Source organism: Helianthus annuus, chromosome 13 (assembly GCF_002127325.2).
Source record: "Helianthus annuus cultivar XRQ/B chromosome 13, HanXRQr2.0-SUNRISE, whole genome shotgun sequence".
Classification (NCBI taxonomy): Eukaryota; Viridiplantae; Streptophyta; class Magnoliopsida; order Asterales; family Asteraceae; genus Helianthus; species Helianthus annuus.
In genome coordinates this window covers 151,570,923-151,591,381 of record NC_035445.2, presented here as the reverse complement: position 1 = coordinate 151,591,381, position 20,459 = coordinate 151,570,923, and the positions used below count along the sequence as shown (strand labels likewise).

Genomic DNA, 20,459 nt, shown 5'->3' with positions numbered 1-20,459 from the left:
AACTTCTTGACAGTGAGAACTCTGTTGAGCGTATAACATGCGGCAGAAATAGCTTCAGCCCAAAAATTAATTGGTAACTTTGAATCTGCGAGCATCGTTCTAGCCGTCTCGATTAGTGTCCAGTTTTTGCGTTCTGCGACTCAGTTCTGCTGCGGAGTGTACGGAGCACTAAACTCATGCAATATACCTTTTTCATCACAAAATTCTTCCATCCAGCTGTTCTTGAACTCAGTACCATTATCACTTCGAATTCTTTTGATACGCCTTTGGTACAAATTCTCAATCTTCTTGAACAACGCCATCAAACTATCAAATGTTTCGTCTTTCGTCTTCAAGAAAGAAACCCACGAAAATCTGGAATAATCATCAGTAACCACAAGACAATATTTATCTCCCGTAATACTCTTGACATTCACTGGACCAAACAAATCCATGTGAAGTCTCTCCAGGGGTCTTGAGACTGAATTGACTTGGGGTGTGACCTTTTCTTCTGCTTGCCTTTTACACAGCTAATGCACTCCCCTTCCAGATGAAAACCTTTGACATGAACTCCTGTAACCAAATAATTGTGCACCAAGTGATTCATTTTTCTAAGATGTATATGTCCCATCTTCCGGTGCCACAATCTCGATTCTTTTTCAGTTGCTTTGGACACGAAACCATGAGCTTGACCCGTGGTTGTAGTAGCTACGCTCATATCCAACACGTACAGATCATTAAATCTTGGTGCCCTCATGACAATCCATTCCTCAGGGATAACAAATCCTGGTTTCAAGATCAAACATTCTTTATCAGTGAAGTGAGTGGTTTACATCCTGTCACAGATCTGCGAGATACTCAGCAGATTGTTCTCCAGCTCAGCAATGTAGTTAACTCTCTCAAACGTCACAATCCCGTTGGATAACGTTCCTTCACCAATAATCCTTCCTCCTTGATTACCCGCAAAACCAACATAACCTCCATTGATATTCTTCACATCATATAACAATGCAGTCTTCCCTGTCATATGTCGAGAAGCTCTACTGTCCATAATCTAGCGTGAAACTAATCTCGGAAGATCCTGCACATATAACAACATGATTCAAAACTTCAATAAGGATGCCGATTCATGCTTCGCGATCAAGGAAGCTCCGGCAATTCAAATTGCTTTGTCAAACATGGTATCCACCCAAGCCTCATCAGCCTTGGGTGTAACCTTGACAGTTTTAACTCTCGCAACTTGAATTTTAAAGTTTTCAGCCTTCAGAGGTGGAAAACTTGCATCATAATCAACTTGAATTGAATTCTCATAAGGTGAAACCTTTTTCTCAGTTTTTGGTTTCCAAACTTGTTGAAATATTGCTACCCGTTTGTGAAATTTGTCATTTTTAGTTACCACTTTCTTTACGGGTTCATTTTTCAGTTTGGTGTTGTCATTTTTCACAATCTTTTTCTCAACAACGATTGGTGCTTTACCCTTCACCTCAACTTTCTTCTATTGAATCTTCACAGTTTCAGTCTTAGGCTTCACGTTGGTACACTTTCGTGCAATGTGACCAACTTGATTACATCTGAAGCATGTTCGAGTATCAGTTACCCGACTTGTGCCTTCAGACTGAGCCTGTGAAGCTCTCTTCTCAAAATATTCTTCATTTGATTTTGAAAAAATTTCTTTCTCTTCATCAGCAAGTGAACTTGAACTGTTCACAAACTTTTTCTTTTAAACAAACCTTTTGTTTTGAACATTTCCTCTCTGATAATTCTTACCATCTTGATAACCACCCGACCAATTGTTTCGTTTGTTATTATAATAACGCGGTGGAACAACAGGTTTCTTGTAGTATGATTTATCTTTTTCAAACTTCATTTGACTCCTTGTTTGACTCAGATTGTTCATTTCTGACAAATCAACTTCAACCAACTTGAAAACATTTGTCAATTTGTTCATGTTTACATTCTCAATTGGAAACTCAGAATCCGAAAACAACTTATCTGAACCCAACATCTTGTACATGACAAGATTTGATTCTTCATTTAAGTTGTTCTTGGACTTTTGTTTCAGAATGTATTTGTCCAAGAAACATCCATCTTCCTCAGTAGTGTCACTGTCCATTTTTAGCTCATTTTCAACAACACTTTTTACAACATCATTTTGGACACTATCATCATTGGAAGATGTGAACGTGACATCAATTGATTCAGGAAGTTTCACTTCACTTTCTTCTCCAATTTCAACCAACCCCGATTGCTTTTTCGAATAGTTATCAAGAATAGGTGGTGGAACTTGATGAAAACCCACCCCAGTTCCATCAGAATAAACATCTTCGCCAGCTTTGTTTTTCCCGATGGGTTTGGGAACAATGTGTTGCAAAACAAAGCTTGCGGAGCTGTAATTGTTAAGCTTCAACTGGATTCGCTCGTTTTCGATTACATCCTCTTGAACTTTAAGTTTCAGTTTAGCGATTTCATCCAGTTGTTGGTTGATTGATTCTTCTTTTACTCTAAGCACTGCTTTTAGTTGAATATTTTCTATATAAGTTTTACCATTTCGATCATCATCATCTTTCTTTGTGCTTTTGAGTTTTTCAAACTTCTCAGAAATCTGACGGTTTTCAAGAATTAACTTTTCATTTTCTTGTTTAATTCTTTCATGATCAATTTTATCATTTTCAATTTGGTTAGTTAATTCTTTTATCCGTTCAGTTGAAGCTTTAACCCTTTTGTCACGATCAAGAATTTGATTCTCAACGTTTCTGACTTTTACTGTCAGATCATCAACTTTCTTTCCGTTGAGATACGTGACTGTATTACAAAATTTGCACTCTTTGATGCAATTTTTGCAATCAACCTTTCCATCAATTTGCTTACCTGACACATTTGTTGACAAGTTTGAACTGACCTGGCTTTTTGACTCAGACACAGAGTTAGAATCTACCTCAAGTGCCTTAGCAACCAGCACTTTGTCAGCCATTTTTCCGAGGTTTTCAGCAGTTAACTCCTGCATTCTGTCAATAATCCCAGTATCAATTTTCTTTGACTTCTCTTTCTCTTCTTTCTCCTTCTTCTCTTTCTCTTCTTTCTCTTTCTCGTCTCCAGTTCCCCACCATTTATTTTGCCAATAATCATCCTCATCTTTGAACTCCTTGATTATGGCTTCCAGATCAAGAGTTTTGTCATCGACCGCAATATTTCCATCTTGATCAAGATAACACTCCCTGTCCGGATCCCATCTTCTTGCTCTCTTCGCTTCCAAATGGATACCAGATATTCTAATTATTCTGTTTTCAGCCAACATTTTTCTGTATTTATACTTCTCCTCTTCAGTTCTGTTGTCTTTCCACGGAACAGGTTCATTCTTTGCCATGAAAGCGTAACCAACCACATCTTCCTCCGGTAGAACCTCTTCACTCCAATCATACCCTTCGTCATCGTAAATTACTGCAAGAGCTCTAGATTTCTCTCTGTTGTCTTCAACCTGCTTCAATCTAGGCGGCTCCGATTTATTTTGATGATATATCGCCTTCTTGTAATAGTCTTCTCTGAACGGGTTCTCTGACTCATCAGCATATGCGTTTCTGCATTCTCGCTTGAAGTGACCTTTCTGCTTACACTTGAAGCACGTCACCTTGGACTTATCAAACCCCAGCTTGGTAGATGGTCCACCAATTAACTTTCTGTCGGTAATTTCCATGAAATGCTGTGCTCGACGAACAGCACTGGCCATGCACCACCGTATATCGATCAATTCCATTTCTTCAGGATCTATTTGATCATAGTCCTCTTTCATCAGGTTGGTGTTGCCAATCTTCCCTGCTACTAACCCTTCATACGACTCCAACACAGATGCTAGGAAGATCATCTGTTGTTTAGCAGACTTCTCGTCAAAATTCTGAGCATTCTTTAAGTCTATTGCGATGTTACTTGAAAACGATTCTTTGCATCAGAAAGACTTGCAGATGATGAAGATCCACTGTGATTTCCACTGCTTTGACCACTTTGACTCTCTTTGCTAGTTGTGGACACATACTCAGCAGAAAACGCAGTTTTGGGAGAAGTTGCTTTCGGCATCATGCTCTTTGGATAATACAAATCCAAATTCTGCTGGTAGGATGAGTGATTGACTTTGAATGTCTTCTTCAGTTCCAACTCGTGACTTTCGAGTCTCTCAATCAACAAATCCACAGTAAGATCTTTCGGCAAGATAGTGTTTTTTAGCATGAGAGCATAATATCTCCAATCCATCTCGTCTGGCAATGAATCGAACAACTTGTCTACTAGCTCATCATTAGAATACATAATTTCATGTCTAGCTAGCTCTAGTTTCAAATGCCCAAACCTCTCGATCATCTTTGACACTGATTCATTCTTTAAACAGCCAAACATATCAAACTCTTTCCTAAGAAGTTTTTTTTTTACTTTTCACAATTTCAGCACTTCCTAGACATTTTGTTTCTAGCTTTTTCCAGAGATCTTTTGCATTTGAATAATCGATCAATGAGATTATGTCTTCCTGGACGGACTGAAATAACAATGCCACACATTTTTGCTCAACCACAAATGATTCAATCTCCTCAGCTGATGTTAAAGTTACACCATTTTTGTTTCCATTGTGATAACCGTTTTTCAAACTCTTACAGCTGGGAAATGCAAATGCCATCAACCAATCTTCAAACTTTCTTGACCACCGACTATATTCCTCGATAGCCATTAGCTTTAGAGGTTTATTGAAGGTTCCAAAGGCACTTTCAGATTCCCAAGCTTCCGTTATCTTTTTCTTTGCATTTGGCGGGTTCTCATTCGCATTGCTAGACGAAGTATCATCGTTTCCAGAATTTCCAGAGAATGCGTACATATCGCTAAACGGGTTCAAGAAAATATCATCCATCTTGAATGTACCTGCAAAATCAGCAAACACATAGAAAAATTTTCGAAATTTTGAACAATAGTGACACAAAAGCGAAATCAGCTTTAATGACACAAAAGCGAAATAGCAATATGTCACAATGAGCGAAACCAGATGAATGTCACAAGAGCGAAATCAACAGTGTCCCTATGAGCGAAATCAGGTATGTTCTAAGAGCGAAATAAGCAATTGCAAGTCCGTATGAGCGAAATCAAACACAATCCTTCGATGTCCGAAAAAGCGAAATCAGGTTTTTAGTATATTTTCACCATTTTTAAGCCGTATTTTAACCTGATTCTTTCTAGGGTTTGTTATTACTATGTTTTACACATTATATTCAAAATTCATGCCATTTCAACCGTAGGAACCAGTTCAAATCGAAAAAGTATGAGAGAAAGTGAGTAGAAGTAAGAGAATTCGGTAGAATCAAGCTGTAGTAGTATGAATTCCTCGTCCTGAGCTCTGATACCACTTGTTGGACCGATCTATGACCCGAAAAGTCAGTTAAGGCAATTCATCTTTGCGTATAAAGGCGGAATCAATGTACACAAAGTAACAACAACTTTTCCTCTTTAATTCCTTCTCTATTGATGCTTTCTGAATGCAATTTGACAGAGTTTCGTTACAAAGCATATGACCAAGTTTCGCTCCAAGTTACAAATGAGATCACATGATAGGGTATTTATAGTTTGCCTGATTTCGCTCATAAGGCTGCCCTATGAGCGAAACCCCATGTGAACTTATCAGCGAAACCACCAAGTGACCTTAAGAGCGAAACCCTATGACCTATAAGCGAAATCACTACTAACCTATGTACATATAAGCAAAATTACTATACTAAACCCTATTTTGACTTTCAAGCTCCAATCTAACCTATTTTGACCTAAGACTTGATACAAACGTAGTCAACAGACATTCCGTGCACTAACAGGGTGGACGGTTATGGAGGAGAGAGAGAGTGAGGATATAGAGTGTTGTGTGATCTTGCTTGATTGTGTAGGATAAGTAGAGATTTGGAAGGATATGGAGAGATATGAAAGCTAGCATGCAAGGACAAGTGTCAAAACAAGATCATAAAGAATATTGCAATATCTAGGCAAATATTTGGTGGGGGCCACCCCTTATAACCGTATACAATATGGGGGGGGGGCAAAGTGTAACTTTCAAATATTTAATTCTTAAATAAGTTAAGCTTTCAAGTATATTTTTAGGGACTTGATGTGTTATTATGTTATAAGAGGTGTTGTGGTGTTCAGGGACCATAATGTAACAACCCTAACGTAAACTGACACCCTCGTAATTTTTCCGACACCCTAATATATTTTAAAATGTCCTAATATGTCTTTAAATATACTCAATATGTGAAAACCGAGCCCGAAACATAATATGACATTAAAAATAATTAAAAACAAGATTATTTAAGTTGAGGCGGGCCGTGTAAGCTTAAGCTTACCCTTACGCGGGCCGCGAGAGTCTTAGAATGTGGCGCAGCCCGGTGATGTCACGTGTCAGCATCGTGTCGAGCCTAGTGGTGATCCGGACAAGCTACACGTTGACCTAGCTTTGACGCGGGCCGCGTAAGCCTTGTGCTTGTTTTACACGGGCCGCGAGAGACCCAGTTTCAGGCACTATATAAGGAGGCCTCGAGATTTCACTTTCCGTCGCTCAAATCTTTCTTTCTTACTTAAATTCTAAAGTGTAGACACATACCCGGGTATTATACCCCTCTAAATAGCGAGGTTCTACTACGATGTAAGTATTATAGCCCTTGGAGACGTATTAGATACTTTGCCCGATTGATCTAGGGTTCCGTAACGGCTGTCGTGGTTCTGCCCGACGTAGTCGTTGAAATGCCGTCTCGGGGAGGGTATTACTAATGTTAAAATGGGTTATTATACTAACACACGAGCATTTTTGTAATTTATAGATTATTTCCAGGAAATCCTTACTGATAACTCTAAGACAGCAATGTGAGTTGATCCACTTTTGAAAACCTTATATTTATTGTTTTTACAAAACCTTAAATACCTTTCCATGAGAATAACAGTTATTGAGTATTTGTAAGAATATAATTATCGTGGGTATGTTGGGATTTTGTATACAAAATTTGTTACCACCTGGTCAAGGAGTAACATTTCCATAAGTCAGGTCTGACAGTACCAACGGGTGATAATTGGTATAACCTGGAAACAAATGTAATTGCGAGATTGCCCTCAATACTGTACATTGTGAAATGGTTTTACTTAAACTTGATTAAACTGGGATTCACTCACCCGTATTTCCCAGTGACAAAATGTTTTTAAAACGCGTTTCAGGTAACAAAATGTGAAAGCCAAATAGAAACCAGCTGGACAGCACGGAAGGCTTGGAAAAGTGGCAATAAAGTTACCTAAGAATAAAATGGATGTTTTGTTAAATAAAATAGGATTTATTCCTATAAAAGTGTGTATACTGAAAACTTGGGTTTTACCCATGTGTTTAATATTATAAAATGTGGTGGTTTACTCTGATAAAATATTTCCTAACTACGGTCCTGATGAAAATTTCCGCTGCCAAATTGGACAATAACGTGATACCACCGAAACTGGCTCGCGGCCGCCCGTTCCCGGGAATTAGGGATCGGTGGTTGCGACACATATCTAGTTCAGAAATATTAAAATAATGCTTCTAGTAATATTTCGATGTTTCGGGTAATGTCCGGTTGTTCGGTTAAATACCGATTCGTTAGAGTGCTAAGTTGTTCCGTATAGTGTCTTTTATGTAACTTTTTATAACATTTTTAATTCCTAACACTTAGGAAAACATTGAGGACTATTTAGTCAATTTTCTGTACAATCAATAAGCACAATATAATATTAATTAATCGTACGGATACATGTAAATTATGAGGGTTGTCACATACCTCTACCACACTAATAGATTCCACCAAAGCATTTGCCTGAGCCGAGTCTAGTTTCAGGAAACCCTCTTCCAGCAATTTCGGTCTACACTCCCACACATCTTGAAATTGTCTTTCAAATGCTTCCCGAAAATTTTCTTTTAACTCTATAGGATTCGGAATACAGTCTATATGTTACTGAATGACGAAATGGACCAAATGTTGATGACGTGAGGTGGTAACCGGCACCTCCCTCTATTTTTTTCAAATGTTTACACAATTATAAAAAAAGAATTATGATAATATCAATTAATGTTAATGAATAAATTTATTAATTGGTTAAACTAACAATAATAATAATAATAATAAAAAACTATTATTACTTAATGATAATACTAATTAATGCATAAATTTATTAACTAATTAAAATAACAATAAGTAGAAAAAACTATTATTTTTTTTAACGGCCAACAAACTAAATCCCGAGCACTCTCGGGGCACCCACTGGACAAACGGAGTACTCCGAGAGTAACCCGAGTTCACCACCAATTCCGGGGAAAACCCGGTAACCCACCCGCCCGTAGGCACGACAGTGAAATTACCGGTAAAACCCGTTTGGCTCAAGGATCCAACCCAGGTTTCCCTGGGTCTCCTATCATTGCCCACCAGTGCCTCACTCTGCACCAAGTTGGAGTCGAACCTGCATCTCTCAAGAGAAATGCAAGCCCTCCACCACTTGATCTAGAGATCATTGGCAAGATGATCGCAAGATGATTAGAACACTCTTGTTTTTTTAAGAGAACTTCATTAAAAACGCCAAACCTCAAACCAAGGCGGCTGCAAACAAGCTACATAAAAACAAATTTACACCAATTAACCCAAGAAACCCTTAACTTTTTAAACCTACTATTCAGCCACAGAAAGCCCAATGACTTAACATCGCCATGGTGTCTTCCATTTTAATCGGCTTTTTTCAAACTTTGCTTTGTTTCTCGCATTCCATAAACTCCAGCACCCAATTCTCACAATCCCTTTAAAAACTTCCTTTTCCACTCCCTTCGGTTCCACATGGTTGTGACTCTCCAAAAGGTCTTTAAACGAAAGTACGATTAATGAAAGAATCTTGACCCAATAAAAAATATGAGACTACACCACAGTTGATATATCACGAGGTAAATATATGGTCCAATATGAGACCACACCACATTATATATTATCAATTAGTAACATAAGTATGCATAGGTGGTTGTACATTCTGCAATACAGGTTTGCAAGGCATATAGTCATTTTACTTTTACACTATGTTCCCGAGTCATTTAACAGGGGGAGGTGAGGGGAGGGGAGGGGAGAGGAGGGGAAGGAAAATTTTCTCTCAAATTTGAGAGGATGAATATATGGTTATATTTGGTCATATTTTCCTCTATTTTCCCTCCCCTCCCCCTGTTAAATGAAACTTGGGAACATGGTTTTTAATATTTCCATCTCTTTTCCCTCCCCTCCCCTGTTAAATGAGTCTCGGGAAGAGAGTGTTAGTTTTTTTGTTTGTAAATTGTTCCCTGACGCGTGTTCCATTCCAGCTCATAAATATCAACTGAGAGAGAATCATGAGCGATGGTGGCTGAATTAGGGTTCCGACGCGGTAGTTTTAAGGCGGTGTAGCGGCGTCGTCACCACAATCACCATTGGTTTGCACCTGCAAAACCCTAACCTAGCCCAACACCATCTATATAAGCACTAATCAAACACCAGGTCGTCAGAATCGCCTTGAATCGAAGACCCAGTGGAACACCGGTCTGCATCTCTACCAACATTATCACCACTATCAACCTCCACATCCACACTCACACCTCTGATAAGGTACTTTGTTCTATCTCGCTATGTGTTAAGTGATCCTGATTATGGTCAATTAAACATGCTTAAATAACCTTTTGGTTGGTATTTTGAAAAGATTTTCTACTATAAAGCAATGTAACAATGTAACCACATAAAATTATGTGGCTAAAGTTAAGTTTTGGATTTAATTTTTTACCTTTACTAAACAGAGAATATCAAATCATTGTTGATATGTTCCTAGAAGACAACTAACAACTGAGTTTTGTTGAGTAGGCGAAAAGCTATTCACCATGATCGGAATTGGTGCTATTGGTGAGGCATGGTTACCCTGCCCTTTTTTACAATCTCCATCCCTTTTGATGTTATTTTTATGCTGGATGTATTTCACAACTGTAAAACCTGTGCGGCAATTGTTTGAGAGAGAAACTTTAGTGAGTATTGTGATTTTGGTAATCGAATATGGAAATTGCCCTTTAATCTGTTCTTCAAGCCAAGATTGGTGAGTTTTTTAATTGTGTTTGAGTTTGGATTTAGGCCTAATTTTGTAACTTATTTATCTTTTTATACTGTATTTGATTTTTTTTTTTATTGGTGAGATTCAGGCCTAATGTTGGAGGTTCATAATGAAAATGAAATAAAACGTTCTCAGACCCAGCTACGATTGGTAATATTATCTTTGTTGTCAATTTTTTTATGTGTTCTCCTGTAGATGTGTATGTTTTTGTTTTTTTTTCCAGCTATGTAGCAACAATTGTGTACTCATTTAGTATTTGAGTGTATGATATGGTTACGTATATAGCGTCTTAATTTGTTGTCAGATACCTCTAGACCATGATGATTACAGCCAATTTCTGGCCTTTTTAATGGGTTGTTATAGTTTAAAATGGTAGATGGGTTTTAGTTTACAACAAAGAAACTATGGTTAGTTTTGAAGTTAAATCATATGTCATTTGACCACCAAAAGTCAAAAATAGACTTTCTAATAGAATAAAAAACCATTTGATTTCATGATTTATGATGCATTTTGTTTCTAATTTTCAATGTGTAGGTATACAACAGCTGTCGAATTTAAAGACAATGGCGTGTTTAATGGTACAAAAAGGCAAGAGAAAAAGTCAAACATGAGCATACATGTAAAACGACTTAACTCATAGGACCTAACACCAACCACATTACCCAAACTCGTCACCCAAACGCGAGCCTTGCAATCAGCACCACCAAGCTTTCGAACGCGGGTCAAACCGTTTCAACCAAGACCTTCAGCAATCACGAGTCGTATGCGTGCAATATCAGCTCATCAACATCAGATGCAACAGAGCAATTTGAAAACAATACGAAGGTAGTAGAGGGGTGCTGCCTGTCCCACATCCGCTACCGCTTTCCAGCACCACACACCACCAATTGTAAACAATGGGAAGTTTTAAAGTCGACAGTGACAATGGCCCACTGCTGCTGCTGCCACAAAATGTTTCTGGTCCTCTGGCATTGCCCCCATCCAGAAACCACCTACTGCCAATGATTCCTGCCCCTTTACCCTCATCTGCAACACTTAAAAATTTCCCCTTTGAAGAACTTGCAGTCGTCTGCTATTATTTTTCACCTCAGACGTGTGTCAGAAGGTCATTCATCCGTTATGCATAGAGCTTCTTTCGGGGAAGATGTTTCTCGCAATAAAAATCCTGAAGCCGTTGTTACAAGTCTTCATCTTTCATCTCAGGTAATTATAATATTACAGTTTCATAGTAATTTTATGTGTTTGACAAGCAGACACACATCCTAGAACCAATTTTAAGTAGGGAACCGTGGGAATAACATAGGCACATGTACATAATGCTGACCAGATAAAGGGGGTGGGTACATAACCATGTTGTGTATCACAATTAAATAAATACATGCCTATATTTGTGGATACATAATTAACTGATTATTAATGGTGTGAATACTAAGATTTGGACACGTATTTTGGGTCGCGTTTCTTTTCATTTCTTCAAAACAAAAAAAGATAAACTTTACTTTTTTCTGCGACTAATTTATTTTCCCATTCTTTTCCTTGAGCTAGAAAGGAGGAGATTGCAAACTCATGGAGGTGGTAAATGAACATGGGGTGAAAAGACACTACAAGGTAACAACTGATGATCATTTGAAATGTTTGCCAATTGGTCAAAGACAATTTGAATCTAATTTGACCAAAGTGTTCGAGTTTTATAAACTGCCTTATTATTATTTTCCCAGCCTACTTGTCATCCGCATAGTTTTCAATAGCTTTTTTTATTCTAAGACTAATTTTTGTTTAATGGCTTTAATGCTGACTTTGGGCCTTGCTGAGTTGCATATGCAACATATGTGGAATTGTATACATACGGATAAAGGTTGATTTAGGTCGTGTTTTGTTTAAACAGGTCGACTAGAGAATAATTTAAAAGCGAAATGGGTTAGAAGGGTTGAAGTTTGCCCAAAGGCTGTCATACAATGTCTTAAACACCTTATGCTATTGCTTTTATAATTACAGATTAATGCATTAGTTATTTATAGTGTTTCTTCATGAGAGAACATCAATTGTTATGTAAAATGTACAGAAAACGATTGTGGTGAAATTGAATAAGAAATACTCAATTTGTTCCCGACTTTCTAATCATCTTTGTATTTCGTACCTAACAAGGTTTGTAGAATGCTTTGGTTTAGCGCGCCGCGCCACGCCACGCGCTGCAATGCGCGCGGACTTTAACACTAGTTTGATATATATAACATGATATGAATATATGATCCATTGTTTCATCACTATCACTGCACATCAAACATGAAACATCATCAATGTTAATGTTCCTTTTCTTCAAAGTGACCCCATTAAGAAAGAATCTAGTTTTCCCATTAAAAGTTATTGTAATGTAATGTATAACAGAATCTCTCTTTAGAAAGAACGGCCGCACCTTTGGAAATTGAAAACCCGTTTTCGATTTTAACATATGATCCCTTATCAAAAGAGAAACATGGTCGGTCGTAAATAACAATGCAATTTCTTTCAACGTTTATTCCTTATGCTTAGGGGGTTTTAAATATTTATCAAAATATTTTTTTGAACGACCAACAAAACCAATCTTATTACTTCAACAATAAAAGCATACACTGACCAGTAAGAAGCTGGCTTAAACAGAAACGAACAGCCCGAAAAGAAGCAAAATAGAAAAACAGCAAACGGCAAATAATCCACATTAAAAGATTCCACCAAATCATTTGCCTGAGCCGAGTCTAGTTTCGGGAAACCCTCTTTCGGCAATTTCGGTCTACAATCCCACACATCTTGAAATTGTCTTTCAGATGCTTCCCGAAAATTTTCTTTTAAGTCTATAGGATTCGGAATACTGTCTATATGTTACTGAATGACGAAATGAACCAAATGTTGATGACATGAGGTGGTAACCGGCACCTCCCTCTATTTTTTTCAAATGTTTACACAATTATAAAAAAAAGAATTATGATAATGAGTTAGGATCCTGTAAAAAAAACTAAAAGTGTGAGAAAGGTAAGAAAGATTCTACACCATTAGATCTTTTGATCTAATGGTTGAGATTAATAGGGACCAAATTGTAAAATTTGATTTATTTTTTGGACTGAATTGAAAATTCTAGGGGTAATAAAGTCTTTATATCCATTCAAAAATAGAAACTGTAAATCAAAATCCCTACAATCTCTCTTTCTCTCTCCAGATGATCTCCATCTACGATCAAAGATCTCTCTCATAATCAATCAATCAATCTGAAGAAGAAACACAGCGGCCAATCGGAAGATAAAAAACGACAGCGACAGCGGCGGCGGTGGTGGTGCGAGCGGCAGCTACGGTGGTGGTGGTGCGTGCGACAGCGGCGGTGGTGCTGGTGCGAGTGGCAGCGGCGGTGGTGGTGCTGGATCGACAATGGTGGTGCGGTGGTGGTGGTGCCGGAAGTGGCAGTGGTGGTGGTCCTGCGATCTCTTTCTATCTACATCGAACGGCGCCGGAAGTGAAGAAGATGATATAGAGGTGTTATATTCTTTCATGAATGGTGTTATTTTTTACTGAATGGTGTTATTTTTTACTGAATGGTGTTATCTTTTATGAATGGTGTTATTTTTTACTGAATGGTGTTATCTTTTATGAATGGTGTTATTTTTTACTGAATGATGTTATTTTTGTTTCTGAATGGTGTTATTCTTTTCTGAATGGTGTTATTTTGTTTCTGAATGGTGTTTTTTTCTTTTTCTGAATGGTGTTATATTTATTTACTGAATGGTGTTATATTCTTGTACTGAATGGTGTTATATTATTTACTGAATGGTGTTTTTTTTTTGTTTACTGAATGATGTTATTTTTTGTTTACTGGATGGTGTTTTTTGTTTCTGAATGGTGTTAGATAAAAACACCATGAGTTGAACTATGATTTTTTTTAAAACACCATGTGATGAACATGCTCTGATTCTGTGAATGATGCAAAAAAATTAAAATGAATGATGTTATGGACGGTTATAATTCCTTAAATCAAGGATTTTCTCTCTCCAAATCCTTAAATTAAGGATTACTATATTTGAATTTGTTAGTGCATTTACAATCATACCCTTTTTAGTTAATTTAGATCTAATGGTAGAGATTCTTTCTTACCTTTCTTACACTTTTAGTCTTTTTTACAATAACTCCACCCTTATGATAATATCAATTAATGTTAATGAATAAATTTATTAACTGGTTAAACTAACAATAATAATAATAATAAAAACTATTATTACTTAATGATAATACTAATTAATGCATAAATTTATTAACTAATTAAAATAACAATAAGTATAAAAAACTATTATTACTTAGGAAAATCGCAAGATGATTGGAACATTCTTGTTTTTTAAGAGAACTTCATTAAAAACGCCAAACCTCAAACCGAGGCGGCTGCAAACAAGCTACATAAAAACAAATTTACACCAATTAACCCAAGAAACCCTTAACTTTTTAAACCTACTATTAAGCCATAGAAAGCCCAATGATTTAACTTCGCCAATGGTGTCTTCCATTTTAATCGGCTTGTTTTCAAACTTTGCTTTGTTTCTCGCATTCCATAAACTCCAGCACCCAATTCTCACAATCCCTTTAAAAACTTCCATTTCCACTCCCTTTAGTCCCACATGGTTGTGACTCTCGAAAAGGTCTTTAAACGAAAACGCGATTAATGAAGGAATCCTGACCCAATGACAAATATGAGACTACACCACAGTTGATATATAACACGATGTAAATATATGATCCATTGTGAGACCACAACACATTTGAGATATAACAGGATGTGAATATATGATCCACTGTTTCCTTACTATCACTGCACATCAAACATGAAACATCATCAGTGTTAATGTTCCATTTCTTCAAAGCGACCCCATTAAGAAAGAATATAGTTTCCCCATTAAAAGTTATTGTAATGTAATGTATAACAGAATCTCTCTTTAGAAAGAACGGCCGCACCTTTGGAAATTGAAATCCCTTTTCGATTTTAACATATGACCCCGTATCAAAAGAGAAACTTGGTCAGTCGTAAATAACAATGCAATTTCTTTCAAAGTTTATTCCCTATGCTGAGGGGGTGTTTAAATTTTATCTAAATATTTTCTTGAACGGCCAACAAAACCAATCTTATTACTTCAACAATAAAAGCATACATCGACCAGTAAGAAGCTAAGAAGCTGGCCAAACGAAAACGAACAACCCGAAAAGAAGTAAAATAGAAAAACAACAAACGGCAACTGATCCACATTAAATAGCGTCCAATCTTCCCATGATAACGATTATCTTTTCGACCTGTTTCTAACCCAAAGAAAGCTAAGAGCTTGCGATTCTTCAATAACCTTAGATACCGACGCTACTTTATCATTAAAAACCGCATCGTTTCTCGACCTCCAAATACTCCACCTAATAGTGTAAATAACCGCTTGCAGAGTGTATTTTCTAGACTTTGACCCATGCACCATGTCGTTGAAAAGAAGCAGATCAATAACGTGGAACACATATAGGGACGAGACCCCCCAACACTATGCCATAATACTCTATATTGTTTGGGAGAAATGGTAACCCGTAAAAAGATGCTCTATGTTTTCCACGATGGTCCCGCTCAATCTGCACAATGGGTTATGAACATGCAGATTTCTTATCCGTAAAGCGTCCGCAGTAGGTAAGCGATTAAGATAAGCTCGCCACACCACAAAGCACACTTTTTTCGGGATCCACTTATTCCAGACGAAATTGAAAGAGGGCGGCAAGACATATACACTACCGATTTTTATTTTAATAACCTTTACATCCAAAGAACCTGATCCGTTCAACGCCCAACTCCACTCGTCTTCTCTTTGGCCCACTGACACCATGCCCAGCAAACCCAAAAGGCCGAGCGATTTAGAACCTTCAGCTGCAGTGAAATTAACCCGTGACCAGTCCCAACAAAAAATTCCAGATTCGTCTTTCAGCTTATCCGCGACAACGCACCCTTTAGATTTTTCGAGCGCGAATAAATTTGGGAAAGCAGTTCGTAAAGGTTAGGACCCTATCCATGTCACACCCCAACCAATGGCGTAATCATCGTAGTGGGACGAAGATAGATTTCTCATTACACATAACGCTAATTGTGACGATATTTAAATCAAAACTGAATTTCATTAATAAACATAAATTATCAATACACCAAAGAAAGTATAAGTACATCATGGAAACGACAAAATGCAACAACAACATAACATAACATAATCAAATCTAGTATCTTGAGCGTGTTTCTAGTCATCCCTACTAGATTCATCATGGCATCAATCCTCAACTTGTAACATATTTAAAATAAAGTGTCAATGCGAAAGCATTGGCGAGTACACAAATTTTGTATAAATATAGCATAAGTATAAAAGCATTTTCTCGAATCCACATGGAAATTTGTAAACAAGGTAACTAGCATGCATCACAATATGTCAAACCCAAGTGTCCACTAGTATTTAGCATCTCTCGCCACAAAAGTAACGAGACCGTTCAAGAATAAATAAAGACTTAACAAGACCCCGACGGGCGGCGTGCTACTCCTTTAGCGCTATATATGTTAAGTTGGGGCTTAGCAAAGTTAATGACATAAAGCATGTATAATCTAGCATGAACCTAAATAAACAAGTAGCATGTATAAAGGATTGAGAGTATAAAGCATGGTTTAAGTGTGTGATTGTGAGTTTCGTATATTAACATGTTACAACCCAAAGTGTTTTTAAAGTAAAATGGGTCAAGTGTACTCACGGTTTTGCAAGCTTCCACTTGTGAATCCGTGAAGTGTGGAAGTAAGTTGGGTTTTATAGTAGTAATATCTCACAAAAGCAATCTGCTTCTTGTTCTTCACAGTGAGCCATTTTGTTAACTTTATTGGCATTGTTTAATGTTACATTAGGAGTGGTTTTTAAACCTTTTATGTTGTTTCTCAGTCGAGCTCTTACCCCTGAGAGGCCTTCAAGGTCAAATTGTTTTCGAGCTCTTCCTGTAACAGCCAACTTTTATCTGTTTTTGAGGTAAATTGACCCGTTTACAAGTATACGAGCGGCCATTACTACATCTATTATATGTTTGCTTTGTATTGAAAGTGAGCGAAATAAGAAGTATGCTCAACTGCTAGCTTTACATTTGCAGCAATACATCTGCAGTCTGGAGGGATCACTTTATTTTCGAAGAGGACGAGGAAGCGATAATCGTAGAACCATCCAAGCGCGGAAAGTGAGACCGAGAGTCCATTTTATATTTTGTCTCTTTTATTATTTATTTTCTATAAGTGTTATTAATCAAGAAATTTTATGCAAATTATGCAGGTATTGTGTTGTTTTCGACCCGTTGGACACTTGGATGGATCTTCCAACATCGACTGTTGTGTTTCCATAGGAACTGTATGACAACCGACACCCATTACGCTTTTAGAAATCGATTATTTTGGCTAACTTTGACTGAGAAACCTGTTAAAATACTGACCATAATCATATCGTAACCATAATCAACAATTCAACACAGTAGTTAGTTATAGAAGTTGCAGAAAGGGTATTTTTGGGTCAATCCAAATCAGCCTGGCTTGTTTCGACTTGTACCAAAGAAATGACCCGTTGCAACCAGAGCCTAATTTTGACCAGTTTCGACTCATTGGTGCTTTTTTTTTTTTTTTTTACTTTAGGGAGAAGAACAGAAGAAACTGGATGTTTTGTCGAATGAAGTTTTGTGAAGGCTTTGGTCAGCACTGGCAGAACAGTGAGTGTTCATTAATAATTCTTTAACTTCATATTTTAAGTGTAAATGCTTTTATATTTGGCTTGCATACTTTTGTGCAGAGGTATGCACTCATTTTCACTTGATTAATGGAAATAACAATTTATTTAGGAATATGTTCTGTTATATGTTCTTATGGTCCTAAGAATAAGGAGCCTTTAGCCATGATTTTCTGGCCTCATTATAATTACTGACTTAATTATTAAAATCCTGAAAATGGTATGATGCTTTCTTTTGAGGTATTATTTTTAGAATTACCGCATCCATTATTATGGTTGATGGATTATTGATTCTATTAATTTTATCTAATCTGTTTTTGTTGAAGGATACCTTTCAAAATTTGCTGCTATTGAGAAAAGTTAGACCATCTTATCAGAGGGTGAAGTGGCATCTCTTCTTTTAGCTTTTGCTTAGGGTTCAACTCGAGCTTGAGCTCGAACTTAAATGAGCCGGCTCAGCTAGGTTCGTTTATTTTATCAAGCTGAGAAGTCAAAGCTCGAGCTCGGCTTGTAAAATGTCCAAGCTAACTTGAGCCAATATCTATATGTATTATAATTATATTTCTATAATTATAAATACCGAAAGGCCTATTAAAAGTGCTATATGTATACTTTTTGTTTATTTTCCCAATTTTTTATGTCATTAATTAATTAAAATTTAAATGTTAAACACTTCAACCCCTTCTCACAGTATGTTTTATTTTAATACATTTAAAATTAAAATGAATCTATATCAAATAAAATACTCGAGTCGGCTCACGAGCCGAGCCAAGTCTAGCTCGAGCTAGGCTCGTTTACAAATCGGGCCTAGCTAGAGCTCGGCTCGTGGGTGAGCTGCGTTTTCATGCTGGTTGGGGTTGTTAAGAGGGTCGGAGATGTTGTGGTGTGTCCTGGGTTGGGGGTTTATGGGGTTCTCTGCTTTGCTTTAGTGAGTGTGCGTGTGTTTTGGGGTCTGAACGGTCCATCGCTGGGGTTGGGTCTATTGGCATCTATGCGTTCGGTCTTTTGGTGTGAGTTGGGTTGCATTTTTTATGGTTTTTAAAGTTGAGCAAGGTCTAGCTCGAGCTGGGCTCGTTTACAACCGAATTTTTCCCGAGCCAAGTTTATTTCGAGCTTTGTGAATTGTTTCTATTTTCGACTTATGATAGAAAGCAGCCGTGTGTCTTTGAAATGGTTTTAATTGTAATCTTTAGCCTACGCTGACATCTAGGAAATTTGTATCTAATTTCGTGTTTGATGACCGTTCGTAGCAGTGTAGAGTTGAAGAAGAGAATAATGGTGACAACATGAAAAGGCCATTCATTCTTCATCGCTGAAAAGGTTTACTTTGACCGCATCATCATCCAGCATAATCTCTACTACATATCTACTACAGCAAGGCTGCTCTCTGCCTTGAATAAAGAAGCTGCTGAACGACGTGATCTTCCTAATATGTTTGTTGTTTAACAAGCAGTCTTGTATCAGAGAAGCGTTCAGTCTTGTATCAGAGAAGCGCTCAAATTGGTATTTTAGTTGTGTTAGAAAAGTTTGCATTAGAATAAATTATGTGAAACCCACCACACGTGTACTTAAAAACAATAGTTCCTGTGGCAACGCGCGGGCATTCCTACTTTCTCAAAAAACAATTAAGATCATAACACCTGGACGAGTTCTTCATTAAAAAAAAGACATCTACATTAAGATCATGTTGTATAACAGATTTATAAATCGGCATAACTTTGCAGGGTCTAAATGTGTGAAGAATTCGCCAAAGCAAGTGATTCAATCTAGCGATTCGTCTGATGAATGGATGAAAAAGGGGCAGAAACTGGTGGCTTTTATTTCATTTTATGTCTGTATATTCTCTCGGCCCCTCTTCTCCCCTGCACTTTGTTCTTGTTTGTGAGGTCAACCGACTCAAGCTCGAGTAGCTATCACACGATGTATAGATAGGTGAACCACGACCGAGACATGATTGTGGATTAACCACATATTCGATGTATACAAATCAACATGCATGTGATATATTTCAGTACATAAAAATTAATCATACATTAATACTTAATATTTCAATTAAATATTCACACAGTTTCGAATGTGGTCTTTAAATCATATGATTGTAATAATCTCAGGCAGGTGGTTTGTTATGATATATATCAATACTGGGTTTCAAAAATCCGTATTGGATTCTTAAGGTGTTCCCTATTTTATGTACATTTTATGAAATATTAATTTTATGGTAACCACATTTAGTACAGGCTTATCAAAAAATGTGATATTATGTCATTTTACAAATATATTCATTTGGTATCCATACAGTACAGGCTTAAATCTCAGGGCCCACTGGGCTTACGTTGGACACTCAGGCGAAATATTTCTCTGGTGAACGTTCCATGTCAGTTTAGTTTAAGAGGGGTTGTAATCTTTTACTATGTTGTTTCCTTTTTCTTTCATTTCTTTTTCTTTTCTCGTGTAATGGGAACGGCTTCTTGCTGGGTCAGGATTATTTTATAAATAAACCTTGCTATTTCTAAAAAAAGTTGTCACTATAGCAACACTTTTACAATTACATCATTTATACTTGGTAGAACTTAATCCAAAAACTAA

At 37.1% G+C, this 20,459-nt stretch overlaps 2 long non-coding RNA genes across 3 annotated transcripts; both read left to right on the top strand.

Moving 5' to 3' along the window:
* The first annotated feature begins 9,306 nt into the window (after positions 1–9,306).
* Positions 9,307–12,228, top strand: LOC110899757. 2 transcript variants are annotated; one of them, XR_002570518.2, is made up of 6 exons: positions 9,307–9,617; positions 9,803–10,092; positions 10,196–10,257; positions 10,642–11,310; positions 11,653–11,715; positions 11,993–12,228. It is a non-coding gene; the product is annotated as an uncharacterized LOC110899757 (long non-coding RNA). The 2 variants fall into 2 exon arrangements; XR_002570517.2 differs by having other exon boundaries at positions 9,308–9,617; positions 9,867–10,092.
* Positions 12,229–16,926: 4,698 nt separating this feature from the next.
* LOC110903389 lies at positions 16,927–19,947 on the top strand. The gene is made up of 6 exons (XR_004876356.1): positions 16,927–16,970; positions 17,052–17,135; positions 17,254–17,337; positions 17,430–17,504; positions 17,783–18,336; positions 19,124–19,947. It is a non-coding gene; the product is annotated as an uncharacterized LOC110903389 (long non-coding RNA).
* Positions 19,948–20,459: the final 512 nt, after the last annotated feature.